General features: G+C 26.6%; 1 protein-coding gene across 1 annotated transcript in view; it reads left to right on the forward strand.

Annotated features, from left to right (window-relative positions):
* The first annotated feature begins 856 nt into the window (after positions 1-856).
* Positions 857-13,229, forward strand: part of LOC136979363 (choline-phosphate cytidylyltransferase B-like) — a 50,690-nt gene continuing 38,317 nt past the window's right edge. The window contains exon 1 of the mRNA XM_067275308.1: positions 857-1,273. The gene's annotated coding sequence lies outside the window, so the exon portion shown is untranslated. The remainder of the gene's footprint in view (positions 1,274-13,229) is intronic.

A 13,229-nucleotide genomic window follows, 5' to 3' on the forward strand; every position in this document is an offset into this window, starting at 1 on the left:
TTCTTCTAAAAACAATTAATAAATATTAGTTACGCTCTGCGTTGAAGCTTGTATTAAGATATAAACTGCGACGTACCGTATAGCGTAAATTAAAAGAATATTTTTAAAAATAAAAAATTGAACTTTGATAAGATTTAAGCGTAAATTACTTACAATTCTATTTAAAATTCTAAGATAAGATTTAGAGTGCGTCAATTAACGTAAATCATTACAGAAGCCAACGACACATTTAGTTAATTTCTTTCTCAATGAATTAAAATCATCGCGCTTATTTCAAAGAGATATAAAGACTGAACTTTCATTTAAGTGTTTTTTTTTAGTGTTATTCAAACTTTATTAAATGAGATAAAGAATCTATAGTAATTAGAAAGACCTAAATTAGTGTTTTTACAACCCATTAACAGTCTGGTTCTCTACTTATTCTGTTATAATGGCTTTTAGGAATTTAAGTGGAATGTACTGTACTGTACCCGTGGGAATGTAAATTTAGTCGTAGTAAAATTCAGGGAGTACATAATTCAGATAAGATACCGAACTAAATATTTATTAAGATTATTTAATGCATTTTATATCTCATTCTTCAAATTTTTAAAATGAAAACATTTAAATTGGTAATTAAAAGCAGATTTTTTACTTTAAAAAATGCAAGAAAAAATTGCAGAGAGGATTAAATTTTTAGAAAAAGAATTTAGAATAAAAAAAGAACGTTTCTCCAATTGACTTGACCCAATTCTGTACTAAATTTAGTCCATAATATAGGAAAAGAATCGTTCTTTCTTTTACTTTAAATTTAAGAGTGTTACAACAGTTAAAGTAATTGCGTTTGAAATAAACAATTGAACCGACTTGTTCAATGACCATAGAACGGGAAATTTCGCAACAGTTCGGATAGTAAATCTATATATTTTAGTACAAAGTTCATGTCGTAGGTGATTCATTGGCTTCGAAGATTTGTTTATAGAAGGCGCTTTATCAGAGTTTATCTCGTTGGAAAAATCCACCTGTCAGAAAATGCCAGCTAGGCGGTCTCCATCATTCGGTAACCAATAGGCTCTGCTGTGTAATTATGCTATGGTAATTCCCTAGTATCCTCTTTCGACACGCCAGCTTGGCAATCGTACGATTGATGATGACATATTATGACGTTTTCTAGTTTATACAAATATTTATGATTAAAATCGAGTTTTGTTTTATTGCTTAACTCAGTCGTTAGAGAATTAACTGAGGGTGAGATAATAACAGCTCAGTTTTACTTAACTGCTTCTAAACACGTGTAAGTAAAAATTCGTATCTTTAACTCGTTCTACAGTTTGATAGTCATAGTTATGCCGTTTATTATTTATTAATATACATTACTAATGAATTATATTGTTTCATTACCAAATCTACGCCTAACATTCTAATTTTCAAACTAGGTTGAACTTATTAATAATAATCTATTGATATTGACATACACGTATAAGACTAGATTGGGATATGATTTACAAACTGAAATTGACTAATATTAGTCAATTTCAGTTTGTTTCAATGTATTATTAATGTTAAGATAAATTATCATCAATTGTTGTAACTATATATATAAGATCAACAACAATAAACGCTAAAATTTTCATTTTTTAATAAATCGTAAATTAATTCTACATTGATAAACTCATTACTGAAAAGTGCAAGCACCAAGATGTCATCAACATGTATAAGCAGCTATAAATAGTTAAACTGAAGTCTTTATTAAATCTTACACTGAGAATTTATTGTCTTTTCCTTTTGCTCCACTTAAAAACTTCACATAATGTCTTAAAACTTTTCTCCATATTTTTAAATATAACTTTTATATATAATAATTCAATATCATTAATTGAACAATTTATTTTATTTTTTTTAAATTGTTGTAGATTTTTTCTTAGATATAATCACCTGAAAGGTCTTAATCATTTATAGTATTTCCAGTTGTTGTTTTCAAATTATATGTTAGCTATTTGAAGAATTCAATGTTGTTGCTAAAACAGCAGAATTAAAAAATGTATTTTTAAGTAACATATATTAAAAAATTACAAAAATATTTTTATATTAAATTTGTTTAAAGTAATTGAAAATTGATTTTAGAACTCATCAGAATTTTTACATTAAAGTTTAAATTAAAAATCTAATCGGCCATCTGTTGTAAAATACCAAATCTATTGGTCTTTTACAATAGTCTAAAAGACTAGTCGGTCAATCGGCTAAATATTTTATATCCTATGACCAGTTGAAATAAATAAACTTGTGTTTTTTTATTTTATTATTAACTGTCATTTTGGTATTTGATTTATCTCAATGAGTAAGGTGTAGTGAATCAAAAGTGATTTTATATAATAGATTAGAAAAAAAAAGAATTTTAAAAATTTTATTAATGATTTTATCAGTTTTTGCAATCAGAATACTACTGGGTTCAAAAGACATTACTAAAGTAGTAATAGATAAAAATCAGCTGATTAATAATTTAATACACTGTATATTTGATGTATCACATGCATGTCTGCAAGTTTGCACATTTTAAGGATTAATTTAATAGTTGCAAATTTTAATTTACATTAAAGTAAGATGTTTAGTTAAAATTAGGTGATTAGTTAAAATTAGGGATGTGTTAATTAAAATTAGTTGAAGTGATTAATTAATAAATTGAAACTGATAATGCAAATAAACAGAAAACACCAGAATAAGAACTAACTAAAAATCTGAATTTTTTAAAATTAATTATATATGTGTGTGTGTGTGTGTTAACTCTTGCAGTATGTATGATCATAGGAATTTAGATCACTACATTCATAACAATTAAATTTATTAATTTCTATTGGGGTTGCCATTTTGAAGTACATACCAATGCTACACCTGTAGGGGGACAAGACAGAACAAGAGAGAAACTGTCAAAACTAATGCTTTTAGTGCTTCCAGATCTCTTCTGAGAAATATTCTTCAAATATATATACTGTATATATGTTTAAACAGTATATTGTAGAATGTATGTATAATCTTGAATCGACAAATTTGATATTAATATGTATTATATTTTTCTTCTATGTTTTTAATCTGTTTTGACCAGATCCTTTTGTATATTTTTATATTTCTATTAGTTTTTCTTTTGATATCTAAATGTGGGCTACCTTTAGTAGGATATTATTATATCTTAATTCTCTATTTTCCATTTTAATCATATTTTCTGTCCATCTGTCTAATTCTTGTTTTTTATATTTCTGTCTTATAATAAACAGATAAACAAGGAGGATGTATTAAAAATCTAATATTTATTATCAATAGTGATATATAATGATATTGGTAATCAATATAGCTTATTTATCTTTTATTATATAGTTGTAAATAGTTTCATTAATATTTATATAAGTATATACCTTCATAATTGATTCATTTCCATTGTCAAATTTAATAAGAAGTTTGTATATTATAATTTTTTTTGCTGTTAGGATATAAGAATAATTGATGTTGAGTCAACAGTGTAGAAGAGTGAATCAATTTGAAGCATAAATTTGTTATACAGAAATAAAACTGAGAAAGTTATTTTTATACAGAAAACAGATATTAACACTTGCTATCATGCATATATATATTGATAAAACATAATGTTAAGCACTTTTACAACTGCACAGAAGAAAAATAAATTTTGATTGCCAATAATGATATACTGATATGCAAAATTGAACACCTGTATAACAAATTTTCACATTTATAATTGTAAAGGATTTATAAGTCTTCAGATTCTTTCAATAAATAATTTTTCTTTTGGCAAAGTTTAGTTGAAGGGGTCCAATGTAATTACTGATAAATTGTATTCTTTTCATCAAAAACACTTCATGCTTCTAATGCTTACTCCAGTACATAAAATTTAATAAACAACCAACCAACAGCCAAATTAATTGGGCAAGAATTATGCTACAAATATTAAATTTGAAAATTATATGGTCTGGATAATTCCTGCCCTATTAATTTGGCTGTTGGTTGGTTATTTATTTATATATATTGGGTTATTGAGTTCTTTATATACATAAAATTTAATGATTGCACAAATGTTTTCGGCCACTTTAAGGGGACTTCATCAGGTGAGAGAGTGAATTTTGTACATTGAACAAGTTACAAAATTTTGTAACTAAGTGGCTGAAAATCTTTGGTCGTTCATTAAATTTTATATGCTGGAGGTGTGAAGTGTTTTTAATCAACAGTTCCAGTTTTTCATCAAAAATGAAAAAAATATACACACTTTAATAATCGGACAATTGCTACTTAACAACTGGTTATTATTAGATAAAAATGAACACTTTAATAAGAGATCTCATAGTGAATTATAACATCACAAATATCTTTATGAATATGTTTGAGGTCTGATTAAAGTGTATTCAGCTTTTTTCATTTTTCTAATAGTATTACTATTATTTTTTTAATCAAGTCATACCATTTGTTTATGATATGAAACTGTTCTCTCTACAGTTTTAACTGGTCAATCAACTAACCAAGTATATCCTGTGATCAGTTAAAATAAAACAATGAAAATAGTAATTTGTTTATTTTTAAAACAATAATACTAAGGATTAGTATGCTATTAAGCATTATAAGGTGATTGCTGTGTTGCCATTAACTGACATTCATAAGAAAATATGAAATACAGTCAAACCTGTTTTTATGCGGGGGATAGGGACCGCATTAAAAAAAAACGCATTAAAAAAATCTCACGAAACTTCACGAATGGCTGTAAATAATAGTTTTCGCAATACAATTAAAAAATATTTTTTTTATGCGGTCAACAGGGACCGCATAAAAAAAGTCTCACATAGAAAATAACTCAAAACCGTACGAAATAGAATTTATTGACAACAGATGTCAGCACTTGACTGCATCGTCTGGTCTATCGTCTGTTTTACATATTTTTGTCCAGGTGGTGTTTTGTTGACTTAAAAAGTAAATTATTTCATTTTTCGCATATTCGTGCAATAATATTACTATAATAAGTGCATTTATGCTATAATAAGTTTATTTAGCTATAATAAGTCAACGTGAGACATGACGAATCGCACGAAACTAGTCGCCAACTATACCGCACAAATTAAAAATTCGCATTAAAAAAATCGCACAAATAAAAATCGCACATAAAAAGAGCGCATAAAAACAGGTTTGACTGTACTGTGTTTTCTATAATGTAATGTACACTGTTTTTGAGACCTCAAAACCCCAAAAAATGTTAGCTTGCAATGTTCACCCTGCACTGAAAACAGTCATAAAAAGTTAATGTATTTAAACAGTAATAAATGCATTATTTGAAAAGTGTTTTATTTTCATGTTTATAGTGTTACATGATGATCATGTTTATGACTCCATTTTCAGGTACTGTACAAGGGTCTATGAACCAACACAAAATTACAGGCAAAATTACTGTACAATCAATGTCTTAACAAGATTTCATACCAGTATGTAGAAGCATGAAATTTACCAGATACATAGTATCACATTGAAATATCTGTGTAAGTGTTTTTCAGCATAGTGGAATTCTCTGCTTAAACTTAGCTTCATAAGAGATCCATCTGTTGGGCATTGTTCATTTGGCTACAGTCTGTCTATGGAAAGATTCAACGTGGATATTAATCAATGAGCATCAGCCATTGATTGCTTAGTTGTGGCAAGTTCTGGTTTCTTCCTCATTTTTTAAACATGCTACAGCTATTATAAACAGTGTTATGGAAGCTTCACATCTGGCATTGGAATACGAGGAGGTTTGCTATAGTAGTAGTTAAACATGTGATTCTTAACAGTTAATGAATGCTATAAAACATTAACATAATTAATGAAAAAGTCATTCTGCCATCTAGTGAGAGAAAATAAAAAGTTTCATATATTTCCTGATATATTAAGCAAAAAGTGCTGACATCATTAGGGAATGTGCTGATTGGTTTAACTGAAGTGACATCACATATGAAGTTCCTCTCAAGTTGATTCTTGTCATAGACAGACTATAACTGTAGTTTAAAAGATTACCAAATCATTCCAAAACCAAAGTAGAAGGGACCTGTATCATGTATGTATCAATGTCATAATACATATGAATTACTGAGTATAGTGAAAAGCAAACAATTAAGCAGGGTTCATTGAATTGAATTTCTGCCTGATCTTAATGTGCATCTTTTGTTTTTGAGACCAGAAAAGTCCAAAGTAGGTCTATGTTAGAATTGAGTGAACACTATAACAGCATTTAACATTGCAAGTGAATCATTTAAAATTTTTTCCTATAGAAAACATTTCTATGATGTATTATAGACAATTTTGAATGATAAACTTGCATTGTACAGCACATAAGTTACTTTCAAAATCTCAAGAATTCTTTGTGTAATGAATAAATTATTTATTCAATTTAGGATTTTTATTTTTATCGTAATTAACAAATGAATATAATGGGAAAATTTAAAATATATCTATATTTTTCTTTTGATTCCAGAAACTATCATTTTATTGAACTGATAAAAGTAACAAATGCTTTTAGTTTCATTGAAAGTTATTTGTCTTTTTTAGTAACATCTTAGAATTCTAAGAACCCTAAAATAAGTTTAGGCAAATTCTAAGTTTAAATGAGTTATAGTTTGTTAAACATTAATTTTATGTATTTAGTATTTTTGCATTGTTTAAATAAATTTTTTACATTCTGTTTAATATAGTCTTAATATTTTATTAATAATTAGAGTATTAAATGAATGGATAATTTCAACTGTTCTTATTTAAACCTGAACAATGTCAAATATTTCAGTATCTTATATAATATGCAATTATAATAATCACAAAACTTTAACATTTATTTAAAACTTCAGCATTCAAAAAGTAATAAAAGAAAATAACTAACAGTTTACTTTCTAAGTAGATAGTAAATATTTTTAAGTGCTCAAAATATATGACAGTTCAGAAAAAATAAATAACAAGAGAAATTGATTATTTAAATTATCGATTAGCAATGTTAATTTAAATGATTAAATTAATGTTGCTGTCCCATGTGATTTTAAAGTTATAAAATAGAGAAAATCATTAGCATTTAACATCAGATATAATTAGAAATACATAGTCAAGCAAGACTGAATATCATAACTCTCCAACTTTTGTTTTCTGTTAGAGATTATTGCTATTTTGTTATCCCAACTAATCTCTTATCTTGTTTTGTTCAATATTATATGAATTTTACTAAAAGTTCTAAGAGAATGAAATTTTAAATTTTATTCAAGGAAATGAAAAAAATTGAAATGAAATGAAATATTTAAAAATAATATACTACAAAATTAGGTTAATGTTACCTATGGTTCCAAGATGGCGGCTTGTCTCTGATTCCAGCAAGGAAACAGTGGGGACGCACGTTCTAACCTAACCTATTCTAATAAATTACCATAATTATTACCAACAAAATTATTAGAATAGGTTAGGTTAGGATAGGTTAGAATGTGCGTCCCCATGGTTTTCTTGCTGGAATCAGAGACGAGCTGCCATCTTGGAACCATAGGTATCATTAACCCAAAATTATAATATACATAAAAACAAAAAATGTCAAATGCATATTAAATTCTTAAAATTTAAAATATTATACATAAGGATATATCAATATTAATATGTAAATAAAGAAATAGTTTTGGATATAGTTTCTACATTTTACTGTTTTTAAAATTTTTATGAGTTACACTATTATTGAATATTAGTCAGTATTGTGATAAAACTTTCAAGGTTAGAATTATACTAGTTATATTTATTTCATGATTTAAACATTTCAAACTATAAATAGATATGTATTCATCTGTAGCCTAATTCTAATGAAGTAATTTCAGGCATAATATTTAGCTTTTAATTTGTTATTTATACAGGTTGTAATGTTTGTAATATTCTACTGATAGTACTATAGAAAATTTATCTTATAAATGTCCTTTATGAGTAAAAGGATAAGATTAACTATTGTATAAATTATTAGAGATAAGATATATATTAATTGTTTTAGCATATTATTAACTATAAAGATCATTAATAATTAAAACAAACCAATAATTAAATGTAAATTGTAACACTTTTCAATTAAAACCAAATGATTGCTGGATTAGTTTGGACTATATTAATGTTACTAACCATTAATTAAAGTAGTAGTTAATAGCATGTCTATATTGAAGCCTTCTGTATATTGACACAGAATGATTTCAATATACTGTATGGTATACTTTTATATTTGCATTTGATGATGCTATTTTCACATAATGTATTCAAATAAAATTATTAAATTTTATTCTAAATTTTTTTAAAATGTTCATAATTTAAAAATTTCCAATTTTAAATATTGTTTAGTTATTTTTTTTTTATTGAGAACACAAGAAGATTGTTAGACATCATAGAACTTAAAAATAATAACATATAAGTTGCAGGTTATTCACAGGAAATAATCTGTGTTTTAAAGTTGGTTTTAAAACAGATGTGTGTTATCAATTTTAAATTGCAATTATGAGCTCAATCAAAAGTTTTTCCTTTGTCTAAATTTACTAAGAATTTGTGATAGTCTTTACATGCTGTATGTATCTGCTAGCATGATTTTTCTGGAAACCATCAAATTCATATTTCACCTGTAGTTCTTTTCTGTTCATTTTCTGAACATTGGTCTACACTAATTGATATGTATATTTAGACATTCCTACTAAAACTTGGAGATAAATTTCTGATAATTTCTCTATTCTATAGAATGACTTTCAGAGAACTATTTAGAAGCTAACCTGACAATTTTAGCACATACCGTATTTTACGGACTATAAGATGCACCTGAATTTTGGAGGCAATTTTTCGAAGAAAAAAGTGCGTCTTATAGTCCGTAAAATACAGTATTAGTTCTTTACAGTAAATAAAAGCTTAGTGATCATCTCTCAACTTGTGTCATTGGATACATAGTCTGTATAATTTTCTTAGTAAAATTAATGACGTTAACGACAATTTTATTATTGTTTTCAACTTATTTACATACCCATCTACACTGTCTCTATTGGTATTGCATTTGTTCTTGGCAACAGCTTTCTCATTGGCCATTTTGTCACTTCAATCTTGTCTAAATTTCAGAAAGCTCTTCAAACATCAAATATACTACAGAAATTATTCATATTAAAATCTTTTACTATTTAATTATTTTATTTAATTTATTTTAGCCTTTATTATTATTATATATTTATAGTTTATCCAACAAAAGATGAACTTTTCAAAATTGTTTTTGATAAGTTAGTCAGTCTGCATGATGATTAAGACACATGACTTAATACTTATAATGCTGGTGGGCTCTAAACTGTTGCTTTCTTCTTTATCATAAAGTGAATTTTGACAACTAAAATAGAATGTTTAAAATGATATTCTTACCTTGACTGTGTAATGTTCATTTTGTTTAAACACAACAACATTGCTTTGTCAATTTGCTAATGAAATAACATTTTCATTTTAATTCTGTTTAAAAAATGAAGCAAATAAAGTTTAGAAATTATTTTATGTTAATTAAAGTAACATTTGTACATAATTTAAAATATATTATTAATTAGCAAGATTGAGGCCAAAGTTTTAAACACAAAAACGTGTACGTCGGATGTTCAGCACTGCTTTCCTGTAAGCCTAGAAGTTTGGCAATGGGCTTTGGAATGTCAAGCATGATTCCACTGACTTTTCAAATGCTATTGCCAAACTTCTAGGCTTACAGGAAAGTGGTGCTGAACGTTCGACGTACACATTTTTGCATTAAAAACTTTGGCCTCAACCTCGGTAATAACTTTCAAGTTTGAAAACAATAGTAAAGCATATCATTTGTGTAATGGTTTTTAAACAATAAGTGAATGAACAAAATACAATTTCAGTATTTAATTCATTGGCCTAGAAGTTACAATCCATATAAGGAAGTGCATCTTTGGTTGAACAAGTATAATTATTATTAAAGTTTTTGAATACTTATAGCACTTTAGGTAGGTTCATCTCAAACATTTTTTTTTGTTTTCATTTTACTTATTTTTCTAATTATATCTACAATAAATTACTGACAGAAAAAATGAAACGTTTGTGACAATGTCTTCTAAACTGCATATTGGTTAAGTGACATGTTTTCATCTATAACTTTGAAGATATAGAGATCCCTTTTTTCAAAATCTGCTTATACTGTCAATAACTCATTGGCTTTAGCATTCAATGCATTATGCCTACATGCTGGTTTTATGTAGAAATATTTGTGTATAAATTCTTTACAATACAAGCAGGATTTGAAAAAAATTTTAGTTGTTATAGAATAATTTCAGAATTTCATTGTTGATATAATAAAAATCAACTACATTTCGAAAAAATTTAAAAATATACAATTTTTAAAGATATAAAATCTATAATTGAGTATTTTTTTTTTCTTAAAAATTTAATTTATTTATTTGAATAAACTTTTCAAATATCTAAGTTTTAATTGAAAATCATCAATCAAATACACTTAGAATAAAAATACCATATATAATAAACAAGACCTAAATACAGAAAAACCTAGAAAAATAATTGCTTAGTGTTATAATAGTTTTAACTTTATGTATTTGTATGTTTGTATATAATGTATTATATAATAAGCAGCTATATATTAAGTATGTTATTGCATATATCATTTGAACATTTCAAGGCAGACCACTTGTAGGATTTATAGGAATTTGAATTTGAGAGTACATATGAAAATTAAATAAATAAATAAAATTATTTAACTTCTTAACACATCGGGATGAATATAAAATCAACTTTACTTAAACCAAATAACAGGAGCAAAAATGTTCTTGTATTGCAAACGTTTTCAACGCCCCTTCAGGGCTCTTCTTCAGGCTTTTACATAAATCTGTTGCAAGCTGTTCATTCAATTTTTGAATTTCAATTTAGAAGGCATTCGATTTCTGCTTCAAAATGCACACATATTCCAAGATATTCAAATGTCAGATATTAGTATGAGATTCAAAATGCACACTAGTTTCAATTTAAACCATTATAAAACCAGTATAAAATCAAATTCTATCGTCCATTAAGACGTGCCATGCCATGGAAAGCGACATTTCTTCTTTAAAATTAATGCATTTGGACTTGCAACCTGCCTTAAGTATTTCCATTGTCTCCAACACTTTGAGGTGATCATGATGAGGGGTGGTGAGGATGATACGTGCTTTGTTAAAGTCAGCTGTGATGTCTGGGTCCGTCGCGTAAGTCGAAAGGGCCATTGTGCATTTATTGTGTAGTATGTCTGAAAAAAATTATATATATACAGGTAGTTACAAGTAGTTGATACTTTATTAGAATATGAAGTGTTCATATTCTATTAAATAATCATAAATTAATTTTAATATACTTCATTTATTTTTTTTTATCTGGAAAGATGTTAATTAAACATAGATTAAAAATTTAAACTGCAATAAATCTATCAAAAAATTATTGAAATTATAAACAACTTTTTAAAAAATAAATAGAAAATGGAAAAATTATAATTATATATTTGCTTTCCTTTATGAAAATCTTGATTGCAATTTTATTTTTAATCAAATCATATGTGCTTTTTTGTAATCTTGTTATTAGAATTTATAATTGAAATCTTTTTTTAACTGTTTATTTTCATTCTAACTATTGTCAATGTTAGGAAATATAAAATCTGCATTTTAATAGGTCTATTTTTAGTTTGCATACTTTGAGTTCACAAACTCTTATTTTATTTTTTCTGTAATTATTAAAATAACGAACACACTAACCTTATGTTTCTCCTACCATCCTGCTGGAAGAAACATAAGGTTAGTGTGTTTGTTATTTTATTTACTTTCCCAATTTCTGGAAGAGTAGAACATTTTTTATTATTATTATTTATTGTTTTTTGTAAAAAAATTTTCTGATAATATCTTTTAAAAATCATAATTTATAAATTTAAAAATGTTTCTCAAAAATTTTAAATTTCTTAAAATTATAATTCTTTGAAAAAATAATAAATAGAACATTTTAATTAAAAAAATATATAAATATAATATATATTTATATTTTTAATGCCGTATTCATATTCATATTTTTGAAATATTTTAATAATTTTATTTATATGACAAAATGTTGAATATAAACTTTTTTTGTTTGTTTTTATATTTAGCATCAAACTTAGTATATTGATAGCTGCTGTAAAAATATTAAATTGTATTAATTAAATACCAGGATTTTAAAATAATTTTAGGTATCATAATATCATTTGTGGATAATGTGTGGCAACCTCCACTGAAAATTCATAGAACAAAGTCTTTGCACAACCTGCACTATTGTCCATCCCATAAGTAAATTTCAGATCGTGCCATCCAGTTTCTGGTCAATCAAAAAGAACACCTTACGACTCCTTGAACCCAGTTTAAGTCCATTCATTTGACGACTATTTACAATTTAATACACACCAATATCTCTTTCTTGCTTCTAACAACACAGTCTTAGGCTAGACTTGTTTCTCCTCATTCCAATGGTTGTGTTGTCTTATATCTAATTTTTGGATCCATTGGCCAACCAATCCGGAGCTGAGCTTTCTATCGGGGCTACCTCGGTTGGCATACCTGTCTCGATTTGTCCAGGATGACTTGCCAACCGACACTTTCCAGAAAATATGCTCCAATGAGTGAAAACTTGACTTAGCTTGTCACTATCAGTTACAGTTAGGGACTAGGGACTTGCATAAGAGTAACATGCAAAAAACAGTCGAGAGGCAGATTGTGCGTTACACATCAGCATAAACAGAGTAACATGGCGGAATGGCAGATGAGTTTCAGTGAGTGTGAGGTCTTTCGCTGTTCAAATGGTGTAAATTTATAACAATATTTGCAAGAACTTTGTTCCATGGTAATTTCACAATTTCTACAAAATTCCTGGACAAAATTAATAGTTCACCCGGACAGTGAGTCAATTCCTGGACTGTCCTGGTGAAAACCGGATAGGTGGTAACACTAGACCTTTACCTTGTGTGTTTACTCCATTTTTTTATTTGAGTGTATCTCAAATGTCCTTTTTTTTAAATCCTATTTCTTGAAATTTAAATAATTTTAATCATTTTTTATTTCTTAATTTTTCTTGTTTTTAAAATAAAATGTAAAAATGCATTATTCAATTTTTAATTTTATTTAATTATTGTTTTTTATTCTCTTTATTTTTCATATTTCTATTTGTTTGTATAATTGTTAATTCAGGGGTAGACA

The sequence above is a fragment of the Centruroides vittatus genome, unplaced genomic scaffold (assembly GCF_030686945.1).
Source record: "Centruroides vittatus isolate TY-2023 unplaced genomic scaffold, ASM3068694v2 contig_1154, whole genome shotgun sequence".
NCBI lineage: Eukaryota > Metazoa > Arthropoda > Arachnida > Scorpiones > Buthidae > Centruroides > Centruroides vittatus.